General features: G+C 38.2%; 1 protein-coding gene across 1 annotated transcript in view; it reads right to left on the bottom strand.

Annotated features, from left to right (window-relative positions):
• The window catches only part of LOC128738528 (aminopeptidase N), a 68823-nt gene that overhangs the window by 40853 nt on the left and 854 nt on the right, over positions 1 to 27116 (bottom strand). The window lies entirely within an intron of this gene.

Genomic DNA, 27116 nt, shown 5'->3' with positions numbered 1-27116 from the left:
CCCCCCTAGCGCCTCCACGTGGCCATACCTGGTAATGCTCTATTGAATAGCCAAGCTAGGAGGTGCGATGCTGGGTGGTTCCCGGCTGCCTGATCTCAAAACCGCGATTTTTGGCAGACGACTGAGTCACACGGCCTAGATAATAGGTAAGCTTAATATAAGTTATTTTAATTATTTTTTTCATTTTAGCTTATGAAGCATCTTCTGCTATATAGTAAAAACTTTGGCCAAAACGAGTTATAATACTGCACATGGATACCAGAATGAAAACATTAAATTAATTGTTAGAAGCAGTCATGGAACCTCAAGGGACATAACTCTATTCCATACGAAGGACTGCTGAGATTGTCCTATTTTTGCCCATATATAGCACATTTCATCTTAATATCATATTATTAATAGTATTTACTGTGTAGCGACCCTGCCCGCTACTTTCCCTTTTACTATTCCTGCCTGGATCCGAAGGACGTAATCCTGGGTCAAATCAGGCCATATTCAATCACACTCCATTACATTTTCATATCACGCCAGCAAGTGGTGTTGAACCCAAAATAGGATGGTCAACGCCCGGCTTAATTTACTTAATTTATTTTGAACAACATTTCCAAGAAACGCAAGCCATTCGCGTTTCGGAAACAGAAATCAAACATAAGCCATCAAAGTGCTGATTTAGCGCACCTTTGTGGCTGACGAAATATTGACATGCTGTTGCGCAATCGCAACCAAGTCGCTTGCCTCTTGGGCATCTAAGAGTTACATTACGCAGCGTGAGAGTTAAGCCAAGAAACTTCTCACCTGACTCAAATAATTTATCAGGGTTCTTTTTCGTCGCAAATTCGAGCGATCGGATGAACACCTGAGTGAAAGTGAAGGGCGATGGCACTCAGACGCGGCGCGATAATTAATACACGTTAGAGTAGGTCGGCATTAGTGTCATGGAGAAAAATTAAGAATAGGAGAGGGTTTTTCCCCTCATTAGACTTAAGCAACAAAACCAATGTTACGCTAAATATACGGGAGTTCTCTGACTTGACCACCGGCCGGCTAATGTCGGTGGAACATGTTAATCCGTGTTTTTATTTCTTCCATTTTTCCTACCGCGCGGGTGCGGGATCGAGGAGGCCCTTAAGGCCCTTCAACTGATATCATAAATGTGGAAGGCTGGATGATGGAGTGGATTGCCAAACTGAATCCTTAAGGTCTGAAGCAAATATGGCACTTCTCAATTCAAAACAAACAAATCATCATGTGGATTAAAGTTGGTATAGCGCAATTGATTATTACATGGAAGGATCCTAATGCTGGAAGGCGACTCTTATAACCCCGTAATGCGCACAAGAGCCTCTGCTTGTAGGTCCGCCCAATTCCTTTTGGGACAGCATTAGTGTGAAATTAATTTGATAATCAAATTTGGATCTACTGTTATTCTACCTACATATATTGGCAAGTCCTTGAAGTGATAGTGGCTTTCCCCTACTACTACTACTCCGAAGTTACGTCATTGCGTCTCCTGCTGCTATATCACCGTTGAGGTGCTCATTGAAATACTGATTCCACCTGTCGACCACCTCGCGCTCGTTTGTGATTAGATCACCTCCCTCGTCCCTACACATGTCAAGTTTAGGTCTGTAGCCCTCACGAGTTTGGTTCACTTTCTCGTAAAACTTGTGCGTGTTATTAGTCCGGAATAGTTGTTCCAGCTCCTCACGATCTCTGTCCTCCTTTTGGCGCTTTTTCCTCCTCAGGATCGTGGCCAACTCATACCGCGCTCGTCGATACTTGGCCAAATTCTCTTTCGTGGATATGCTTAGATAGTGTTTTCGAGCTCTTTTTTCCTCTCTATCGCTTGTTGGCATTCCCCGTCAAACCAATCATTTCGTGCACTCGAGGTTTCCACTCGTAACACCGCGGTTGCAGCCTCGTTGACGGCCGAGCGTATCATACTATACCCGTTTTTGAGGGTCGGAGCATCTAGCTCCACAGCGGAAGGCAGAGCTTCATCCAGTACGCGCGCGTAGTTTTCGGCAACTGGCGGGTTGTTTAGCTGCCGAATGTTTAAGCGAGGTTTGTCGCGAGGTATAGCCCGTCGATAGTTTGGAGCGCACGTGTACTGCTAATAGGTAATGATTCGAGTCGGTATCCGCACCCTGTAGGGTGCGTACGTTGGTGATGATCGAGAAAAACCGCTCCTCGATGAGAATGTGGCCGATTTGGTTCGAAGTTCGTTGGTCAGGTGATCTCCAGGTGGCTTTGTGAATATCTTTGTGAGGAGAGAATGTGCTTCTGATCACCAAACCTGGCAGACTTAAAAATCTCGGCAAAATTTGCCGAGATTTGAACAACCGAGCCTTCGGTAAAAATTTCGGTGGTGCATATCGACGTTTACGGATCTTTACTAATGTTTGGTATCATAAAAATTTTTTCAGAAAGATTGTAGATAATAACTAATTCTACAAACGCCCCATACATCACCTTTTCAAATTTTGCTTGGCTGAGATGCAGTAATCAAAACAGCAAAATCGAAGCGAAAAGTGTATGCCATGGATTCGATAAGCGGATTGTTGCCGTAAAGTAGGTTATAGAAACTACATATTTGCTACATCTGTTATAAATCGATCGGCATCCATACCATGAAAATCCATTCATAATTGACAGAGCTATTTGCGTGCAAAATCTTTCATATTGTCGGTAACTAGAATCTGAATTATGGAATGACACCCTGCGGTTAGACGTAGTCCTACGTCAAAATGATCTGTGGGTGACTTTTAGTAAATATCCTGAATTTTTATTAAAAATACTGAAAAAACTAAAAAATAATTTTCTGCCATCTATCATCTCAGAAATTGATGGGTTTTTTGAATTTTCCAATTACATGTATGTGACAGATTTGAGCAAACTTTAGTAGAAAACATTTGATAAAACGTTAGGTTTTTTTGGAAGAGGTTTGAAATTTATCTTCCAAAAATTCATTTTAGCTAACCCCGCTGCCTATTATGCCGAGTTGCGTGATTGTTAATATGTATGTTTAACCATCATCTCGTCCTAAATCAAGATAAACGACCGACTGCAAGACCGCCAGTTCCGGCGGTAGAACATTCAATTGAAACTGAAGCGAATCGTGTGTAACAAATCAAGCAGAATGCCAGATCTTCTAGACCGAATGAATTAATTCTTTATCTTTCTGAAAAATAAAGTTAACGATAGTGGTATTGAAGGCATGGTAGATAACGTAAAGTTTCTGCTCTACGCATCACACCAGAAGAACGGCATATTTTAATTGGGAAGGCAATCTATCGTTTAAGCTTCTTCCTCAATTCGGTTTAGTTTCGGATTCAGCTTCACTAGGACGCTGTTCGTATTTTCATCAAAGTTGTTATTTTGTACGGTGGCTACTAAAGAATGGTGATGATGCATGGTGAATGAAGACTGGATTCAAAACAAACAGAACATATACTTGTTAGTTTTTACCATGTGAGTAAAAATGACTGAAATTTTGATTGAAAGTAGTTGAGAGTGGCAGAGCTCCATCAAAAACGATTGAGTTGGTACAGTCTACAGAGATGGCTTCGGAATAAGAAGTATGTAAAAAAATTGGACACTCACTTCGGATCGGATTCACTTTGGACCGGTAAATAGCTTGGAATCGCACATTCAACCGTATCTCTTGTGATCAAAAAGGTCAAGGAGCTGGAGCAACGATCAAGTGGAATGATGGTAGCGGCAAGAAATGCAGCGCCGCACGCATACCAGGAATAACAATATTATGTGACTAGAATGAACCCAAAATGTTTCTTCACAGGGGTTTAGTATATGATATACCCTTTCAGAAAAACATAATCCCAAAATATTCGGTGAAAAATTGAAAAAATCATGTTTAAAGTTTTTTGCCGTGACATAAGCAAGACTCGTGCGCTGTTCGGGCGACCAAATAGTTTAAATTTACCTCCAGTGTCTCTCAGCCTCTGAATTCGTCGAAATGGTGTAAGAAAGATTTGTAGATAATAAAATTACCTATAATTTTTCCAAACATGGTATTGTTCTATTTCCAATATACACGTCACCAGGGAAGCGAGACCTTCAGCGCATATAATATGGAAACCAGTTTCTTAACCTTCATCTATTCCTTCATTCCTTCCTGTGCTTCAAAAAAGCAAAAATTAAACATTTTCTACGAAATGTTCTAAAGCATGCTCAATAAACTTGTCGGTTTGTAGTTTTTTCGCAATTTTGAATATAAAAAATTCGCTATACAATCAATATTTACCCTATTGAAACTAAAAAAATTTAAAATTTCTTCATTTAGGGTGATTCAAAAGTCGTCACATTTATTGTTTGTAAAAACTCATAACTTTGAAAGTTTTGGTACAATGTAGCAAATTAATAAGTTTTCAAAAGCTTTCTAAAAAATATAAATAATAGGTGCACAAAATTGAGACAAAGTTACAAATATTACGTCAAGTCGTTGTATTGGCAGAGTTATTTATTTTAATCGATATTTTTTTCCTGAAAGTTCAAACTACAGGAAACCAACATTCAGCAAACATGAATCTCAAAAGATTTGAATCTCATATTGCAAGAGATTGAATTTTAATTAATATTAAATTAAATTAAATTAAATATTCCAAGAGATTGTCTATCTTACCGGCAATGATCGTACTATCAAATGATCCTACTCAAACAATTTCTCTCAGGTAAGAGTCGAACATGGAGGCTGGGGTGACATTGCGATTCTCGTTTCGAGTGATTTTGGTTCGTTTGGCCCATTCGTTTAACGTGGTCGAAACGAACCAAAATCACTCGAAACGAGAATCGCAATGTCACCCCTGGTTTGTTAATCTAACATCGAAATGCTAATCAAAAGCCCTCTCTCGTGACAAAAAAAAACAAAATTTCATTCTTGGGTCCAATAATATATAATTTCAAGTTCCAGTTTTCTGAAGCATTATGTTACATCTACGGATTTGGTTTCATTTGTAATTGAAAAATGGCTAAATATTCACCGGCAAAAATCAATCTAAAATCCATGATTTGTTTTGAAGAACGTTCTGACCTTTTAGGGAAAAATAACAAATTCCATATGGCCACTAAATATTTCAACATGAAAATAACAAAATAAATGAGTTGTTAATGAGACTGTTGCTGTTGGCAGCCATGAAAATCATCAAAATCGCCCTGGAAACCAAAAAACTGTTTTTGGTTAAATAACATACGTGACTTCGCGAATAACCGCGAGTGGTTAAAACGTCTCTAACAAAAAACACGTGACGGCTTTTCGAAATGCCCTAATACCAAGACCAATACCCTAATGACTAAATTCTCAAATTTGAAACAATTTTGAAACATTCTGCAAAAGATTGCAGCAGTTTTGATACTTGAAGTTACCGACGAATTATATTGAAAGTGCATGTGCATAGAAATCTATGAGATTTTAAATCCCAATATTCCCATACCTACGCAAAATAAGTGTTTCGAAGATTTTTATATTAAAAAAATTACGAAAAACTAAAAGTAAGAAGTCTTGTAAGCATTTGTATAGAACTTCATCAAAAATTCATCAAAAGTTAGATTTGTGCTTTTTTCAATGTAAGGAAAAGATGAAGGTTTAGAAATTAGTTTCCATGTTACATGCGCTAGAGGTCTCTCTTCCCTGGTGACGTGTATATTGGAGATAGAACAATATCATATTTGGAAAAATTATAGGTAATTTTTTTATCGACAAATCTTTCTTATATCATTTTCACGAATTCAGAGGCTGAGAGACACTGGAGGTAAATTTAAACTATTCGGTCGTCCGAACAATGTACGAGTTTTGCTTATTTCATGGAAAAACCTTTAAACATGATTTTTTCAACTTTTCACCGATAGAATATTTTGGGATTATGTTTTTCTGAAAAGGTTTATTATATACTAAAACCCTGTAAAGAAACATTTTAGGTTCATTCTAGTAAAATAATATTGTTATTCCTGGTACGCGTGCGCCGCATATCCGAAGGAGACCACCCAAGCAACAATGTGAGTTTTATTGTATTTTTATGCCGGTTTTCAGGACCAGTTTTGGTCTTAAAAGCCATCATGAGAGTGTAATAAAACCTAAATTGTTACTTGGGCAGAATAGTACCTAGTTAATTCAAGCGTCAACCCGACATGTCGATAAAAAATGTGGTACAAAAGGCGAGAGATTCTAATGACACGTGTACACGTGTACAAAGTTCGGAAGGTACTGAACCCGTATGACAAAGGAAAGCTCGCCAGATGAACCTGCACAAGCACAGCAAGCGACTCCCAAAACCGTTCTGTATTGTGATGGATGATGAAACCTACTTCATAGCGAAGACCTCATTAAAGGGTGTCCCACAGCAAATTGCACCACCGAAGAAACGCTGTAGAAAATTACTCAATTGACCGATCCTTTTCAAACTTTCAGATAATAACATATAACCCATTAGTGAGCTTTTGCCGTATTTATTTCACTCAACTTCAAAGCCATAACCGTATACTCGCACCTTACGCTTAACTCCATTCAAAAAGTTTTGTACAACATCTGACTGCAGCTGTACACTACTGTCTGTGCGGAAACCCACTTTTTCTTCATGTCTTTCTCAGATTTGGCATCCTTGGGATGTTTCTGTAATGCCTGCTTCATAATAGCCCAGTGTATTTCGATGGGCCTTAGTTCCGGTGCATTGGGGGGATTTATGTCCTTGGGTACGAAAGTAACCCCGTTGGCTTCGTACCATTCCAGGACATCCTTTGAATACTAGCACGAAGCTCCGGCCAGAAGATCGTCGATAGTCCTCGTGTTGCTTCGACAGAGGAGGCTGACGCTTCTGTAGACACTTCCTTGACGTAGATCTGTCCGTTTACAACCCTGCTACTCACGAACGGAGCACTCCGTTTGCCACATGAGCAGATCGCTTGCCAAATCAAGTATTTCTTGGCAAATTTTGAAGCTTTCTGCATCCTTATTTCCTACAGAACATCAAAGTTTTGCTGGGCGGTGAAGTACAGTAGCCCCGGAAACTGCCGGTAGTCCGCCTTGACGAAGTCTCATCATCCATTATACTAGCTGTTATACTAGCTGACCCGACAAACTTCGTATTGCCACAAATTAAACTGTGTTGTACATAAATCATTAATCTCGAATGATCTTTGCCACAATCTCGAGTTTTGCAAGTTTCTGAGGAGTTCTACCTTGGATGATTCATTTTGGCAGTTACGTAACTATGAAAGCATGGGTAGTTTAATATACAAATTTGCAATTTTTCCTCACAGTAAAGTATACAACAACTCCCGCCATTGCTTAGCCAGAAAGCGGGTGATAAAGCAGATAGCAATATTCGCTGTGATTGTGTAACATTTCGCCGAATACCATTGCGCGAAAAACCTTAAGCGAAAAACCTACAAATCGGAAACCAGATTTGTAGTATGTAAGTCGAATTTTTTTCAAATAAAATCAATTGTCTGTGGGCTCTACAGCCTAAAGAACTCGAAAAATGAGTGTACGGAGTGTTAACGTAACGCCAAACAGAAATGGAAATTCAAACAACAGAATTTGCAAAAATTGCTATTTTTTCTTTCTTTTCGTAGGTTTTTGCATGAAAAACAATAACATATAAATGAAAAGCAAGGACAGTATTGATTTTCACGTTTAAATTTTAGGTAAAAATGCGTTAGTTTTGCTCGATTAAAATATTCTCTTTCCATTCAGTTTGCATTCAGGCTAAGACAGCTGCCCGTCAACGATACGCCGAACTGGAGAGGGCTGTTAAATATGCTTGTAGGCGGGAAAAGAGAGCCTGGACTAACTCCCTAGCCGAACAAGGAGAAACCGCCGCCGCCAATGGTGATATCCGTTTGTTGTACGATATTTCTCGCCGCCTTAGTGGTGCCAGGATGAATACAAAGATGCCGCTAAAGGACAGAGCTGGTCAGTTATTGACTGACCGTACAGAACAGCTTAAGCGATGGACTGAACATTTTGAACAACTCTTCCGAGTTTCAAATGTCAGAGACCAACAAAACCAGCAGCGCATGACGTCTACAGTTCGTCGAATCAGTCGCATGAACTCGGAGGCGCCATCGCTGGATGAAATTGTAGCAGCCATCAAGAGTATGAAATCCAATAGAGCGCCAGGGATAGATCGTATTTCAGCCGAAATGCTCAAAGCTGACCCATCTTTGTCAGCCCAGATGATGCATCAGATTTTCAACAATATTTGGGAAACCGCAACTTTTCCGGTGGACTGGATGCAGGGCATATTGGTCAAAGTCCTTAAGAAAGGAGACCTAACTGAATGCGATAGCAGGCGTGACATCACGTTGCTCTGTATTACTCTCAAAGTACTCTGTAAGGTAATCCTCAACCGGATCCAGGAGAAGATCGACGCTACTCTCCGGCGACAGCAAGCTGGATTCCGTGCTGGCCGATCATGTGTAGACCATATCACAACGCTCCGCACTATATTGGAGCAGATCAACGAATTCCAGGACTCTCTTCTGCTGGTGTTCGTTGACTTCGAAAAGGCGTTCAACCGACTCAACCACGAAAACATCTGGGGCGCACTTAGGCGTAGAGGAGTTCCAGATAAGCTAGTCCATCTCATCGAGGCTCAGTACGAGGCGTTCTCGTGCAAGGTTTTACACGACGGCGTCTTGTCCGACCCCATAAAGGTTACTGCTGGCGTGAGACAGGGCTGCATTTTATCACCGCTTCTGTTTCTCATCGTTATGGATGAGATATTAGTTGGAGCAATTGACAGTAGACCAAATCGAGGATTGCCTTGGAATCCTCTAACGATGGAGCAGCTAAATGACCTCGACCTAGCCGACGACATTGTCTTGCTCGCACAACGCCGAAACGATATGCAGAGCAAGTTAGATGACCTCTCCGAGAGCTCCCAGGCAGCAGGTCTTACAGTCAATGTAGCGAAAACTAAGTCAATGGTAGTGAACACTGACAATTCCACCAACTTCACAGTAGCGGGACAACAAGTTGAGCAGGTAGACGCCTTTCAATATCTTGGTAGCCAAACAACGCCCGATGGTGGTACGAAGACTGATATAGCCACACGGATCAGGAAGGCCAGGGGTGCCTTTGCAGGTCTGCAAAACATTTGGCGCTCAAACCAGATCACTCTACGTATGAAAATCCAAATCTTTAATTCAAACGTTAAATCCGTACTGCTGTATGCCTGCGAAACATTGTTCGTCTCAGCGGAAACAACGCAAAAACTGCAGGTATTCATTAACCGGTGCCTGCGATATATCATTCGAGCCTGGTGGCCTAATAACTGGATATCCAATGAGGAACTCCATCGTCGGTGTCATCAACGGCCGATAGCCACAGAAATTCGTGAACGTAGGTGGAAGTGGATCGGACACGCCTTAAGGAAAGGAGCGAACGAGGTTTGCAGAGAAGCACTCGACTGGAATCCACAAGGACAGCGTAGAAGAGGCAGACCCAGAGGCTCATGGCGACGGAGCTTAGCCAACGACATCCGGGTTGTAGACGAGAACCTGTCCTGGCGACAGGTAAAAGCCATGGCGGGTAACCGTCAGCAGTGGAGATCTCTGATTTCATCCCTTTGTTCCGCCGGACCGGCGGACATGGACACATAAGTAAGTAAGTAAATTCAGTTGCCCAACACTGGAAGGACAAAAACTTGATAAAATATTTGTAGTAGCCTTATTGACTAATTTTTTAAGGAAGAGTCTAAAGTTTCTCGAGTTCGATTAGTTTTTGAGTTACGCAAAAATATCTATTTATTTGTATGAGAGTCCTTATCCCACTACCACAGGGGTGACAGGTCTCAAACCATTATAAAATAAATTCATGCCTCTAAAATTCCCCACATGCCAAATTTGGTTGCATTTGCTTGATTAGTTCTCAAGTTATAAGGAAATTTGTATTTCATTAGTATGAAAGCCCCCCCTCTTAAAAGGAGGAGGGCTCATTATTCACCATAGAAAAAAATCCTGTCTCCCAAAACCCCCACATGCCAAATTTGGTTTCATTTGCTTAATTAGTTCTCGAGTTATGAGGAAATTTGTATTTCATTTGTATGGGCTATTCCCATTAACTTTGCAGACAGAACTATGCTGGGATTGCTACATCTCGTCTTCGGAACCTGATTTTCTATTTTTATACGACAAATTTCAGAGCCAGCTGATCAGGATAATTGCGAAGCTAGTGATCCTCATGATTCTAATTGCCACCCCAGGCGAGATTCGCACGTACGACTGACTTGTAGAAATAGTATTATACTTCGAAGTCAAAGTTACTAGTTTTCATACTATAACATAATTTACAATACTGAAAATTTACAAAATCTTACCCAAGAGTAAATTTAATATTAAATACGTAGATATGTAGCGTTCCAATAAAAAGTTCTCTATACGATTAGGAATCTAATTTTTTGGATGGGGGATCATTTTTAACAAAAAACAGGCTTGGTTTTTTAAAAACCGTTGTCAAACATATTTACAAACGCAAGCTATTTACTATGTGATAGATTCAGCTTGCAAATAATTACCAAAACTCGGAAATGATACTGAAAAACACATTCAGTATGTCAACTAATATATTTGCATACCTCAATCTGGCGGCTTTATGATAAACTTCTTTATAATTCGATCCGATGAAATTTTGCTTCATGTTATTTTCCGAGAGGTCTCATGGACATCGCTGTTTAAAGCGGATATTCTCTTAGTTGCTTGCCATATGCGACAGTGCAGAAATTTGCGTTTTCGTGTGAACAAAAGGAACAACACTGTCGCCATATGGTGACACAGATATCCTGCTTTCCTTGACAATTAGGGAAGCAGCTGGTGGTAAATTATCGAAAGTCAGTTATGTTTTAATCGGATTAAATGTCATCTACCGGTATTCAAGTTCAAGCAATTTACCTAGCACCCTTTTGAATGAGAAAAAATGTATCCTAATCCTAATTATTATTTCTAGCTATTTCAGTTTAGATATTTTAATATTTGACATCGCAAATGCAACAGCTGGCATCGGTAGAAACTAATGCACAGTCAGGTGCTACGAATGCTTTTTACTTTTACAGTTTTCTAGAATTAATACACAACTTTTCAATACGCTGTCAACCACCCTAATTCCGTTCAACATGTATCGGTTGCTTCATGTATCATAACACTTACAGTGGGCGAATAAAAGCAACATGAAATACGATCATGTACAAACTACAAAAGAATGAACCTGCATCAATGCTGAAACAGGAACAATCCAGCCTATTGCTTTCAAATATAGAAAGCAGGGCATCGTAAAGGAGTAAGATGTGAACTTATTCAAAACCCTTCTTACATGTATCGTAAGAATGAGGGTTCATTATCATTTGAAGTTTGTAAGAGTTAGAGTGATATGGAGAATATGGACAATCGAATGTACTGGAATGGCCTATCACAATTTCGAAACACCGTAATCCGTAATGGCAAACGTTGAACGTTTCAATACACTCAAGACTCTAGTACTTTTTTACATGGTTTGTTTTTGCGATTATTAAGAACGGGGCAACTTAGGGACAATTCATTTATTTCTCAATACATTTGGGAGAGGTACAACATTCGTCACATATTTTGCAAATGGTCCTTCAGTCGCCCCGTTCTTGAGTAATGGAAAAAAAATCGTGTAAAAAAGACTTGAGTGTAAAGTCTGGTACAAATTTATTTCAACAATTTTACATGATTTGATAACGGAGTTGGACGTAAATTACCTAACTAGCTCGATTTAATTTACCTATAAAAATATTTCAATGTTGAAATCAAGTTACTGGCCTTTACATTTCTTAAGAAGTTAATTAATAAATTATATCGCATACGCATTACCTGCTCATTGCTTTTGTACATTTTTCTAATAATCGTAACATTATAAATAAAATGCATCTTCATAATATTTTATTTTTTTACCGTGCCATAACAGTGAAAATGTAAAATATTTTTAAGGGGAAATGAGTATCGTCATTATCTTTCGAATTTTAGAAGCAGTTTTTGGGCACAAGCAAAGTCGTGGGCTTAAACCGTCATTAGACATTACCCTTCTTTATCGACAGACTTCGCAGCCGGCTGTTTAGAGTACAGGAAAATTACGGGGCCAGTGTAGATCCTACTAACTCTATCAAGCAAGCACCGTCTAGCCGAGATTCGAACATGCGACGCCTGGCTTGTTAGACCAGCATCGTACCTCGAAGCTAAGTAGGCGGTTGGGCACAAAAAATGCTTATAAAATTGTATTCACTGCATTTTTCTTGGAAAACTGAACACATACAATACACATTTCGATGACGGACTCTCCTAAACAAAACGACAAATAGCTGGGCCATATTTAGAAGGCAGTTGTTAATGACTTTCTTAGAACACACGGTCGTCAATAGTTTTTACCTTTGTTATACTATAACAAAGGTTTAAAAATTGGTCGAAAAACACGAAATTGATCCGAGGCCCGGAGGGCCAAGTCACATATACCAATCGATAGGGTTCGACGATTTGAGCAATGTCTGTGTGTGTGTGTGTGTGTGTGTGTGTGTGTGTGTGTGTGTGTGTGTGTGTGTGTGTGTGTGTGTGTGTGTGTGTGTGTGTGTGTGTGTGTGTGTGTGTGTGTGTGTGTGTGTGTGTGTGTGTGTGTGTGTGTGTGTGTGTGTGTGTGTGTGTGTGTGTGTGTGTGTGTGTGTGTGTGTGTGTGTGTGTGTGTGTGTGTGTGTGTGTGTGTGTGTGTGTGTGTGTGTGTGTGTGTGTGTGTGTGTGTGTGTGTGTGTGTGTGTGTGTGTGTGTGTGTGTGTGTGTGTGTGTGTGTGTGTGTGTGTGTGTGTGTGTGTGTGTGTGTGTGTGTGTGTGTGTGTGTGTGTGTGTGTGTGTGTGTGTGTGTGTGTGTATGTATGTAATGATTTTTTCTATCGCCTGTTTCTCAGAGATGGCTGAACCGAATGGTTCGCTATTACTTTGGTTTGAAAGGTGTCATTGTCTAGTAGATCACTATTGAGTTGTTTCGTGATACGACGTTTCGTTTAAAAGTTATAAGCAAAAATGTGAAAAATACGTGACACGGGTTTCTTCGGAACTACATTACCGATTTCAACGATCTTAGTTTCAAATGAAAGCCCTTATTAAAGCTAAATTGTTCAGGAATTTTTAATTGAAAACAAACAAGTAGTTTAAAAGTTATGCTTAAAAAACCTGTTTTGACAAGGTAATAATTATCGCCTGTTTCTTAGAGATGGCCAAACCGATTTATGCGCTATTAGTCTGATTTGAAAGATAATATATCCTAATAGATCACTATTGAATGGTTTTTTAATTGTACGTTTATTTTGAAAGTTATGAGCAACCGTATACACCACACCAAAATTAACAATAATTTATAATGATTTTAACCAAGGTAATTTACCTAATTTCAATTATTTTAATATCAAACGAGAGGTTTTGACACTACGAATATATATGCAAAATTGCATAAAAATTGGTTTCACCGGTTAAAAGATATTAACCCTCGAACACTCGCGCCAACTTTTATAACACAATTACTCGCGCGCACAATAGCCCCAAACCAAAGAAAACGTGTGCACTAGAGTTTTGACTGGGAAACTTGGTTTTAGGTTTATCGAACCTTTGGAAGAGTTTCTTGAAATTGAAAGCTCTATCGTCTGGTGGAATTTAAATTTTGATTAATCCCCCTAAAAGTGAAATAAAAAAAATATTTTTCTTCAGTGTCTATATAACACATTGATGTGTTCTGCAAAGTTATAGAGCATATTATTACAAGAAATTTTGCTAAAGACAGTAACCTTCTATCTCTGCAGAGAAGATAGAAATATCTTATTTATTGTATACTAGCTGACCCGACAAACTTCGTATTGCCACAAATTAACCTGTGTTGTACATAATCATGAATCTCGGATGATCTTTGTCACAATCTCGAGTTTTGTAAGCCCCCCAGCGGACGGCGCTTCCGACGGCGGGTCACCGTCAACACTCGCGACCGTCTCGTCCTGAATGATCTAGTGTTACTATAAATAGTTTTTGTGGTCTTGTATTGACTAATGTTTTATGGAAGAGTCTCGAATTTCTCGAGTTCGATTAGTTTTTGAGTTTCGCAAAAAATTCTGTTTTATTTGTATGAGAGTCCATCCCCCTACCACAGGGGTGAGAGGTCTCTAACTATCGTAAAATAAATTCAAGACTCCAAAATCTCCCACATGCCAAATTTGGTTCCATTTGCTTGATTAGTTCTCAAGTTATAAGGAAATTTGAATTTAATTTGTATGGGAGCTCCCCTCTTAAAAGGGGAAGGGGTCGTAATTCACCATAGAAAAAATTTCTGCCATCTAAAACTCCCACATGCCAAATTTGGTTCCATTTGATTGATTAGTTCTCGAGATAAGAGGAAATTTGCATTTCATTTGTATGGAAGCCCACCCTCTTAAAGGGGAGATGGGCCATAACTCGCTTTCTAAAGAAGAGAGGGGTCTCAATTCACTATAGAAAAAAATCTTGCGTCCAAAACCACTTACATGTCAAATTTGGTTCCATTTGCTAGATTAGTTCTCGAGTTATGAGGAAATTTGTTTTTCATTTGTATAGGAGCCCCCCCCCCCACTCTTAAAGTGGGGAAATCCATAGAAAATATTCTTGCCTACAAAAACACCCAAATGATAAATTTGGTCCCATTTGCTTGATTAGTTCTAGAGTTATGAGGAAATTTGTATTTCGTTTGTATGGGAGCCCCCCCTCTTAAAAAGGTAAGGGGTCCTAATTCATCATAGAAAAAATGGTTGCCTCCAAAAACACCCACATGCCAAATATGGTTCCATTTGCTTGATTAGTTCTCGAATTATGAGGAAATTTGTATTTCATTTGTGTAGAAGCACCCCCTCTTAAAGTTGGGAGGGGTCCTAATTCACCATAGAAAATATTTTTGCCTCCAGAAACCTCCACATGCCAAATTTGGTTCTATTTGCTTGATTAGTTCTCGAGTTATGAGGAAATTTGCATTTCATTTGTATAGGAGCCCCCCTTCCTAAAGTGGGGAGGGGTCCCAATTCATCATAGAAAAAAAATTTGTCTCCGAAAACACCCACGTGCCAAATTTGGTTCCATTTGCTTGATTAGTTCTCGAGTTATGAGGAAATTTGTATTTCGTTTGTATAGGAGCCCCCCTCTTAAAGTGGGGAGGGGTTCTAATTCACCATAGAAAATATTCATGCCCTAGAAAACTTTCACATGCCAAATTTGGTTCCATTCGCTTGATTAGTTCTCGAGTTATGAGGAAATTTGCATTTCATTTGTATAGGAGCCCCCCTTCCTAAAGTGGGGAGGGGTCCCAATTCATCATAGAAAAAAAATTTGTCTCCGAAAACACCCACGTGCCAAATTTGGTTCCATTTGCTTGATTAGTTCTCGAGTTATGAGGAAATTTGTATTTCGTTTGTATAGGAGCCCCCCCTCTTACAGTGGGGAGGGGTCCTTATTTACCATAGAAAATTTTCTTGCCCTCGAAAACTTTCACATGCCAAATTTTGTTCCATTTGCTTGATTAGTTCTTCAGTTATGAGGAAATTTGTATTTCATGTGTATAGGATCCCCCCCTCCTAAAACGGGGAGGGGTCCCAATTCATCATAGAAAAAAATTTTGTCTCCAAAAACACCCACATGCCAAATTTGGTTTCATTTGCTTGATTAGTTCTCGAGTTATGAGGAAATTTGTATGGAAGCCCCCCCTTTTAAAGAGGAGAGGAGTTATAATTCCCCATATAAAGAAGGGAGGGGTCTCAATTTACCATAGAATAAATTGTTGTCACCGAAAACAACCCACATGCCAAATTTTGTTCTATTTGCTTGATTAGTTGTCGAGTTATGCAGAAATTTGTGTTTCATTTGTATGGGAGCCCCCCCTCTTAGTGGGGGGAGGGGTTTCTAACCATCACTAAAACCTTTCCTGGCCCCACAAAACTTCTACATGCATATTTTCATGCCGATTGGTTCAGTAGTTTTCGATTCTATAAGGAACATACGGACAGACAGACAGACAGACAGACAGACAGACAGACAGACAGACAGACAGACAGACAGACAGAAATCCTTCTTTATAGGTATAGATGAATTTGTAAAATCAATTTTTCTATTTTTGCTCTTTTTGTAATTGTTGTATGACTTTTTCATGTACTACAAAATTGTACAAATAGTAAAAATACACAACTTTGCTGAAAATAGTATACCTCTATGTTTGCTTGTTTAGGATCTGTGGAACTTTGATTATAAAAAATACCCTAATTTTGACTCCGCATTACTCGACTACCAGCAGACGGATACATTTTAAACATTTTACATTTGCTGATAGTTTTGCTGCATAAATTTTCCCAACAATTTAAATTATTACTGCATTGAATAATTATGATATTTTGCTCACAGTAAGTTTGTTGAAGAATATACGTTAGTTAAACTACGATTTGTAACTTTATAACAATATGGCGTTGAAAAACCTACACGTGTTGTATAAAATACAACAGCGTGAGTTTATAAAAATTGATGAAAATTATTTAAGAAAACTCTATTGATGTGATTCAAATAGAATGGCATTACAGGAAACTATGCATAGTTCAAAAACCTATAAACTAGATCTTTACTAGACAATGTATATGCTAAAGGATAAGATTTCCACTTACAACTTACTTTTATTTGCATTTACTCAGATTAATAACAACTTACTTATCCTTACTCGGCAATTTCATGAAAAAAGGATCTATCAAAATTTAAAAGTGTTCCTATTTTGTTCAAATTTTGTAAACTTATTCAATTTTCAAAAATTTTATGTAAACCAACGCACTACGCAACGATAACCAATAGATGAATTATGTTTCGAAGACGTGTCGATTTCTATCTCAAATAGCAAGTAAGACCGTATAACAAAGGTTCCTTTCACCACTAGGTGGATTAAATCGGGTTTTATTTTAATAAACTAAATTGATCTTGAAGGTAAGCAGTAAGCACACGGTCTGTCTCGGTGCAGTTATATATAATATTGCAGTGTTCTGAAATGTTTCGAACCTGTTCATGGGGTCTTCCATTCTTATTCTGCTTGGGAGGGCGCCAGTTGACTGCGCACGATCACTCAAGTGAGAAATAACGAACCATTATTCTTATTTCACTTTATCAAATAAATCAATTACGGTTTAACTCTGGCAGCCATTCCGCCGTTTTATGCATTATCTTGCCAGTGGAACCGAGGCGTCGGCTTGCATTTGAATGGCGAAAATAAATTAAGATGTATTCTTACCGATCGAAAGCTGAAAACGCCACAACGTCGCTTTCTTTCTTCTCTTCACTGTTGTCTGGATGACGGTCACAAGCAAACATGAACACGCGAGCTGTCACCAGGCCATTTGCCGCTGTTTGCTAATTCATCAGCGTGATCTACCACTAGATATCAGAATAGTGTTTCATAGGCGTATATACCCAACGGAGCAACGCTGCGAATTTTCAGTGGCCCAGGGAATTTTCAGTCACCTCGCTCACCTCGCTTCACTCACGGGCCCTATTCTTCAATCACTCTCACCTCACCTTGCAGTCCCCATTTGATTTCACTTAGGTGACTTGGTGAAGTTGCCCAGGTGACTGTCAGAATCATAAATTATGTTCCCATGTACATAATTTAGGTGAGGTGTCGATAAGAACAGGACCACATTCCTCTTAAAGAGTTGTCCTAATTACGAAAGAAGCAGTTGCTCGTGCTTCATGGGAGTTGGGTTTGGTGAGCATAGAGGGCAATGAAAAACTTTCAACTCCAATAGGCCGTTTTACGAACTGACAACATTGCTGATATTTTAATATTGCTCTCCCTTGTGACACCTTGCGTTAGGTCAAGTACCAGCACAGAGAAAGCGCTATATGAATATCAGCAAGTTACTATGTTTTCTCCCAACAAACATTTTTGTTTAAGAGTAGTGTATTTAAATACCATGCAATTAGCTTCGAGGCAAGATGCTGGTCTAATAATCCAGTCGTCGTATGTTCGAATCTCGGCTGGGTAATGATGAGATAGAGTTAGTAGGATCGTTGCACATGTCCCAATTGTCCTTTACTCTAAACGCCGGCTGTGAAGTCTGTCGATAAAGAAGTGTTTAGTCTAATTAAGACCAAACCTCGTGATTTTACCCAAGTAACCAGTAAGCACTAAACACTAGTCCTTGGACAACATTGCATAAGCATACAGAACTATGATTAAAAGCATATTTTTCTTTATATGCTTCTGTAGAACTCACATAATGCTAAAAAGGCGAAATAGCGGGTTATTAAAATGCTACGCCACACGCACCCAATAAACATTATCAGTGTTTGTTTGAGGCTTAATCGAAATGTCATTTTGTCTATATTATCGACGTACCGCCATCCGGGGTGAGATTGTGCCACGGGGGTGAGATTGTGCCAAAAACCAAAAATGTTTATTTGTGAAAATTTATTATATCTGTAGAAACTGGTGACCTAAATTCAAAATGATGATGAACATAACATATTTCTTCATAACTTGAAACACAGATAATATTAGCAAACTATTTAGCCTAAACAGTGTTTCAAAGTTCGCGATCAAAAATACTCGGAAATAACGCTTGTAAAAAATGTCTCGCATAAACCAACCCAAACAAGAAATCGCATCAACTTGCTATTTTGAAGGTATATAAACTAATCATTTACAATGTATAGAAAAGTTATTAGGCTTTGGATAAGTTTTGATTACGAAAATAATATTTTTCGAAACTTTGTACTTTTTGAGCTTCACCGGGGTGAGATTGTGCCAAGCCATAATGATCGATCCATTTTGTGGATTTCACTTACACAACAAAAATACGTCAGTATACACCAGTGCACTCACATTCTTTACTATTGAGCACAATATTTTGACAGATTAGATTGCATCATCCATTTTGGAGCAAACAGCATCATAGGTCTGCTAAATAATTTAAACTAATTTTTACTTTTTCTCTGGAAATTTCAGATACTTTGAACACTCTAATATAAGAAGAATATATTACACCGTGTATAAACTGCCAGTTTTAAGGAGGGGGGAGGGGGGTGGGATGGGTCACATGTTCTGCGGCCGAGGGTTCTCGAACGAAGTAATGGCAACTTTTGTTAAATGATCAAATAGGTATGCCCCCTTACAAAGACACCCCTTCGTATATCTCCCCCGTGTTAACCCTAGAAACGCTGCTGGCTATAAAAGGCTGTCCATTGACTACGAACTCATTTTTAGTTAGTTCAGACCTATCCGGGTTATTTTCGTTCATACCCTCACCCGTTCACCCCCATACTCTAGAAGGGGTGAGATTGTGCTAAAGTTCATGCACTTCCAGTAAAATTAGGGTTCATTGTAACTAAACCATTTCTACGGTAGTTTTTAATTGAACAATTTAGTATATGTTGACAGGTTTGAAATCAACGTAGTTCCTAAATTGTGTATATACTGAGCTAAAGAACAAAAACATATGTTTTTTTGGCACAATCTCGCCCCGGATGACGGTATCGAAAAAGTATCGACGGCATATCGTTTGCTTGTTATGGAAGATAAAAATAGATTCGGTCGGAATTTAAAAAACTAAAAAAGCAAGCGATTTTTTTTGCTGCATCTCAAGGAGAGCAGGATTTTTTTTTGAAATGCTGAATAATGTTACCACCTAGACAGGGCTCGAACCGGGAGTTAATCATGTAACCTCATTCGTTATTCCTTACACCTTTGCTATCTAAACCATAGCGGACGTGATTGAGTGAGTTGAAATTAGTCGTATTTAAATCTTGGTAATATTCCCTCTCATATCATACCTACTTGTCCTGCATTACCAATAGGGTAGAAAAAGACGGCGTTCGTTAGGTGGAAGAGGGCACGAATAGTGGTCGTAGAATAGCAAAATAAGAAGCTAAGTACAAGCCGTTTGTCAACACTTACGGCTCATTTTAATGCAATTGACTAAATGCATTATATTGTTACGTTGTATGCGCATATATAGCTTTCTTTAATGCTGATTTACGTTAATACTTCTATGCATCAACAATGTTAATATACAATAGTTTGGCACTTGGGATGCGGAATTATTTCCAATATACGGTTTTAGATTAATTAGAAAGGTTTTAGAAAGAGTGGAAAGGTGAGGTGGGGGGGGGGGGGGGTACTGGTAGCTACGCTTAACAAGTTGTCGTTGTAACTTCTACCTTGGGGGGTTATTCTACCGTAGCCGCAAGGTTATCGAGTCTGCTTTGACAAGCGAGTGGTCATGGGTTCGAATCTTAGTAGAATCAAGCCATTCGATGTCAAGTAACTTAGGCATGGGTTTATTTCGAGGCCCCTCCATTTGCCCCTCCATTTACCCTTCCTTCATGCTGAATTCTATATTTACCCTCTGAAGCCTCTTGACAGTTCAAATGTCCCTCCTATAGTTAAGTGTACTGGTCAGAGGTACGAATGAGTCCTCGCCAGGGACGGTTAGAATATGGGATAGTACTGGCAGCTAGGAATAAGTGGGTCAAGTAGATCAATCATTGAAGGAAGGGTAAACCCCAATACACACAAGCACGCCAAAAATTTAATAAGCATATCGCTCATTCAATAGCGATTATAGCAAAAAGAAATGCAGTGCGGGTCATACAGCAAACACCCGGGAGATATCACAATAGATCAACTATAAAGGTCGCAGTGGTGAGTCCACACACATGAAAAAAAAACTCCTACCTTTTGTCTAATGCTGGAAGGTGCATGGGTCGAACCAAGCTATAATCTGAGATTATAACCAGATTCGAACCCATAACACTCGCCAGGGCATATGGCTCGCTGGTACTTGTACTTGTACCTCAGCGCCTCTATGGATCAAAGGTACAAGTACCAGCGAGCCACATGCCCTGGCGGGAATTGTGGGTTCGAAGCCGGTTATATTCTCAGATAATAGCTTGGTTCGCACCTTCCAGCGTTAGACAAAAGGTAGAAGTCACAACGACAACTTGTTAAGCGTAGCTACCAATAAACCCCCCTCCCCTCACCTTTCCACTCTTTCCCCACCATTCAAAAATTCTTCATTACTTTCTCCTACCGTTCCTTCATCAATTGTAGAAACACCGTTTCAAAAACTATTAATAAAGACGTGAAAGCCCACGGCTTTGCTTTTTGATTCAACTATAGTATAGCTGAAACAAGCGCTTGATAAGCTGATGTGCAACAAAGATGTTCCTTGGGCTGTCGCGAAAATTTGCCTATTTGCCAGCGTGTGGCAGTCAATTTGTCAGTTTGTGACGTATGCTGACAGCTTCGTGTGTGACCTACTCAAGAACACATAAATACTAGTATGATTTTCAGACATGTTAAACTAAATGAACTTCTAACAAAAGTTAATATTTCGTTGAGATTGCAATGCTGATAAACAACTAAAAATTGTTCGATTGAAAAACAGATGTGTCATATATTTATTGAATGGAAAGTTGTTAGGCCAAAAAAAATTCAGGTAGAGCTAGGTTGTGCCCAGGCATAAGCGTGGTGCGGGCCAAATTAGGTCGTCCCATGAGTCCGCGGGCCGCAATGACCTCTGGTCATTCTTTCGCATACCAAAATGTAAAATAGGCGGCAGCAAAAGCCGAATTTTAGCAATCACCACAAGATTTAAACCGCAGAGCAATCAGATCTACAATATGCACGAGGTACTACGTCTGAACTGAGTGACCCCTGTGTCATCAAAAAAATTATTCATAGGTCTGTCATCCTTCAAATTAGCCCGCGGGCCGCACGAATTATCAGGCAGGGCCGCTCTATGGCCGTCACTGATTAGAGAAACTTCACGCATGGAGATTATCGGTAGAGTAGTGTATACACCCTGCCTGTAGAGCTCACTGGTAAGGATCTACAGCAACTCTGCGAGAGTTCCCTACGCCAGTAAAACCTTACAGTGTGTAATGTATAATGTAAAATTATTTCATCAGTTCTAAGATTAGTACTTCTTTCTTGGGAATAAATGTTGAAGAACGAATATTGGAAGAACTGGAAAAAATGATATGCAAACTGTGATAAATAATGGACTGTCCAGATGGGACTTGAACCCACAACTCTCAATCTCGCGTCGAGTGCGATACCATTACACCACCGCGGCTAATTTATCAACAGGGAGCCTATAATCAGTTTTCTTTTCGCACTTCAAGCTCGTTCGATCTTCAGTCACATGTTACCCATCTTACAAAATTCTAAGATTGGTTTTAACTTAATTTTTCATTCTAGACTACTGTACAGAGATTACACTGAAGGTGTTTTTACGCGATTTTTACTCAATTATTTCTAAGCGAAGCGGAATTTACGCAGTTTTTTACACGAATTTTGAAATTTGCGAGTTTTTTTCCGCGAGTTCTGAAATTTTTTATGCAATTTTCGGAATTTACGTGTTTGTGCTCTGCGCGTCTATTTTTAGGCGCGGTTTTGAAATTCACGATGATTTTTTTACACGAATGTTTGACGTGACCGGTACCTTGCTGGTACAATAAGATAAGGCACACTATGAACAAAATTGGCACGAATAAGGCGCATAGAGTACTCTAAGCAACTTACCCTTGGAATCTATGGTTTATGAAAAATTTATGTTACAAAATTCAGGACACACCCTAAGCTTTAGGATACACCCTAAATTACGCACCGAACGGTACCGCGTAAAAAGCGACATTAGTGTAACGTACCGCGAGGTAAGTGTGAATACGGGATAATTGGGAACGGAGCTCATAACTCACTTCTCATTTTCTCCAACACGCCCTTTCTTGAAATGAAAGATACAACTCCAACGCATACAGTATATAATCATAGATTTTTTATTATTGGCATTCCAAAAATCAAAATTGCACTTCAAATTTGTGCGCCATTTTCAATTTGCGTTGTAAGTTGGACGCACCTTACTATAAATGACATTTTGGTCGCATGCTTTCGTAAGACTACATGTTTTCTGACAATAGGTAAACATAATTAGTTGTATAATTTGACAAACGGCTATATATATTTGGGCCGAAATGAAGGCGGCACTTCAGAGCGCCCGGAGCAAGTGGGACCTATTAAAAAATAAAATATTTCAGAACAAAACTTCTTCCCAAAATTCCTTAAATTAAATTAAAATAATCGTCTTTGCGAGCTATTAAATAATGGTTAATCAACATCTCGCAAAAATTCGATACAACTACATATTCAACTACGTTACTTTACGTTGCTGCAATACTGCGTAGGTTCTCACGAAATGTGTTTTATATTAATCATACAGTCGCCCGTTGTGCTTTAAAAGTAATCTGATTTTGTTGAGGCGTTTTCTAATGAACCATTAGGAGAAACATTGTCTTTAGTTGTTTTTTAATGCTTTAACGTTGCTGTGTATTAACATACACATTTTTCTGTTTATGTTTTTCAACTAAATTTGAATACAATGGTATTCCGATTATATCTACACCTGGTTTAATCTACACCCGATTTTAGGTACTCCCGATTTTGTCTACCATTTTAACCCGGTTTTATCTACCTTTTTCTTAAATTGTCATTTCAACCATGCGGCATGAAATTTTGGAAGATTTCATGCATTTATGCATAACAGAGAATATTTCTTTGTATTTTATAGTTTACTATATGGCATCTGTGGTATACACAGAATGGGTATAATAATACTGAAGTCAAATACGAAAAGTAACTTACATTTATTTTTTAACGCATATTTTTAACATTTCATAATGATTCTTTGTGAGATTTTTCTATACCGTAACGCTAACGGGCACACCCCGTCTCCGCTAGGAACTATGATTGTCACCTTTGTTTCCTTAACAATTTTAAGCTTTTTAACCATTGAACTGATTTTAATAATATTATTACCAAATAAAAGGTATTTTAATGAGCTTTTCAGAAAAATTTTTTTTTATGATTGAAAAATCATTTTTTGTAGGAGGCTCTTACAATTACTTAAAACATTCAATATGTTCGCTTGTTATTTTTTCATTATACTTGCAATGGCAAGCTAGTTGTTTACATACGATATCAAAAAAAAACAGACCTGTGACATTTTCACTTTTTGAGATACTCTTTTTTTTTAAAGAAATAAAGATGCGTCCATGCAATGGACTCGCATGGCGTTTTATTTTAGAGACGCATTTCTTTGTCAAAAACCCCTTTTATTACAAGTAAAAACAAAACCATGCGTCTCCATTATATTCTTGACATTTTATAAAAACTTAGAGTTTCTTTGGTCTACCCACCATGGAAACATAAAAAGTGGATGTTTTCAATCAAAGTGAATGTTTTTGCGATAATAAACAAAAAGTTTGGGCTTCAGTCCAATATTTTGTTCTGAAAAGCTCATTAAAATACGTTCCATTTGGTATTAACATCATTCATCAATCGGTTCAATGGATCAAAAGTTATGAATTTTTAAAGAAAGAAAGGTGGAAAAAATGGTTACTTTTGGGACCACACTGACTCAGACAAGAGAACCCTAAGTACCAAATAAAAATACGGATTTAAAATTTACTGCAAAGGAATAACTACACAAAATTTGAATGAATTCAGAGCAATTTTGAATTTCGATATGTCTTTTTACATAATATTGCTGAGTTGACATGTTGTGGCTAATTGTTGATATGAATAAAATGAGCCCCATGCGGAAAATTACGCTGAATTATTACATAATTGAAAAAAAGGATTAATAATGACAATATTTTTTGATCATTTAAATTATTTTGGAGCAATTTATTTTTCCCCAAATTTGTCTACTTTCCAAATATATCTACCAAATATTTTCGGATGGGTAGATAAAATCGGTAAACCACTGTATTGGTACCACTTGCCCTGTAGATGGGGCAAGTGGAACCTATCGCCACGATTTCAAAAATTCTCCTTGGATTCATTTCATGTAAATCGATAGCACACAGCCGAATAAATCTTAACCATTCAATTTTCAGGTCCCACTTGCCCCGAGGTACCTTATTTCGATTTTTGTAGAAATGAAGACCAGCCTATTAACCTTAAGAAAATTATAGATAAACTAATTACAAAAGTTAGTTTTGCAATTGTTGCGAAAATTAGAACCGTCCTAACTGTCAATTACCTTGGAAGCACCAAATTTGACGCGGTTAAGAAATTTTCAATTTTAAATATTAATTACAAAATGACGGTTCGGCCAATAAAGTCAAGGTTTTGCACGGTAATAGTTAGACTAGCAAAGAATATGTAAAAAATAAATTAACAGTAAATATGCATTGAATTCATAGTTTTTGACGTTTTTGACGCTAAATTGACGCATGAATTTTGCATCGTACCTTATTTGACGCGAAATGTTCCTTATTTGATGCACTTGAAAAATGTCGCAGGAAAGCTAAATTAGTCGCTTACCGGAAACTGCAGTAACTGCAGGATTGGATCGGCCAGACAAGCGAAAAAAGTATCTTAAGGGGGCATAGTACTTTTTCAATATAAAAAAATCGAAATTTTTTTATTGATTATTTCGAAAGATTAACATTTTTTCAAGTCATTTCGATGAATTCCAAAAATTGACAAAGTTATAGCTATTTGTACCGCGCATGTCTGGAGCGATTACACAGCGAATAAAAACTTCAACGTCGTATTTCTCGAAACCAGGTTTTGAAAGTCGGTACCATAAATATCTCAAGAACGGCTGAAGCAATTCTCATGATTCTTTTTTTGTTTCAAAGCCAACAAAATTATCTAGTGTTTGACCCATCCTTTCTTCGATATTACAATTTTTGTATTTTTTAGAAATGTTTAAAGTCAATTTTTTCGGCTAAAAACCTTACTTTTATGTTTGAATGTCCGCCATTTTGTTATGCGTTCGAATTTTAAAAAACGGATGGGTCAAACACGAGATAATTTTATATTCTTTCATGTCGTTTTGGAATTTTTCAATTCGGATAAGCCCCCCAGCGCCAATCCATGGTACCGCAAATCATGTTTTTTTCGAATGATCATGTTCAAGGAGCCACTGGGGAGAGGGGAAGAGGTTCACATATGCAAACAAAACTGCAAATATTAGTATAAAGTGCAATGTTTAGCAAGCAATAAACCCGAATCGATTCGCTTTTCGCGTTATTGAGAAAAAAATATTTGAAATAAGGCAAAAAATATGGTGTAAAAAGTACTATGCCCCCTTAATTTAACCTAAACCAATATTTTTGGTTGCTCTAACCGTTTGGGGAACTTGATTTTACTCATAAGCAAAACAAGTCATTTACAGTTTATAGGATCTCCTCTCCAACGCTAAAGCCATATGTTTGCCCTGAGAAAGTGTTTTCTGCAGCTTCTTCCGACGAACTGTGGCCTCTGTAACACCTAGTGAGACGGTAAACTGTTGAACCATTACCTTTCTTGGTGACTTACGAGATTTTTAGTGTCGGAATAGATGACATACTTTTTATATCTTACTCTGTAAATAATAAGGAACACTAAGAGCCTAATTTGACGCAAAACATTTTTTTCCAAAAATAAGTTAAAAAGCTTTTTGAGTTCAAATAACGTGTACAATATATTAATAATACTTAAATTTTAACAGTTTTCGGAGATAGTCGAGTGTTTCTTTAGCGTTTTTGCTAAGGAAGGAAAAAATGGCGCTTTTGTGACAAACGCCCTTTCTGTTTATTTTTTATTTACAATTATAAATGATCAATCAAAAGCTTTTTATGGCACAAAATGTCAAAGGTACATTTTTGCGAAATAATAATAGTCAAGATAAGTTATTATAGAAAATTTCTGAAAAGTGCGTCAACTTTGGACCTGCGTCAAATTTGGTGCGTCCACGGTACACCAAACGAAAGGCTTTTCACAATGCAAAAATTGGCTTTAAACTTGATAACTAGTATCGCAAACTAATTAATGCGTTTCTATGTATTTCGTTACACATACTATTAGATCGTCATATAATCATTTCAATCAATTATATGACAATTCTTCTAAGTATGCGAATTTTAGCACAAAAATGTTCTTGGATTTGGCATGTAAAGCTTTGTTCAAAATGATTTTCTTTAAACCAATATGAATACAATAATACCAGCACAGATACAGACTTTGTTGAAATGCTAAACACTAATTATATCGAGCGGTACGAACAAATCAT

Source organism: Sabethes cyaneus, chromosome 1 (genome assembly GCF_943734655.1).
Source record: "Sabethes cyaneus chromosome 1, idSabCyanKW18_F2, whole genome shotgun sequence".
Classification (NCBI taxonomy): Eukaryota; Metazoa; Arthropoda; class Insecta; order Diptera; family Culicidae; genus Sabethes; species Sabethes cyaneus.
Note: the sequence above shows the minus strand (reverse complement) of the source record. Positions and strands in the feature narration are given on the sequence as shown.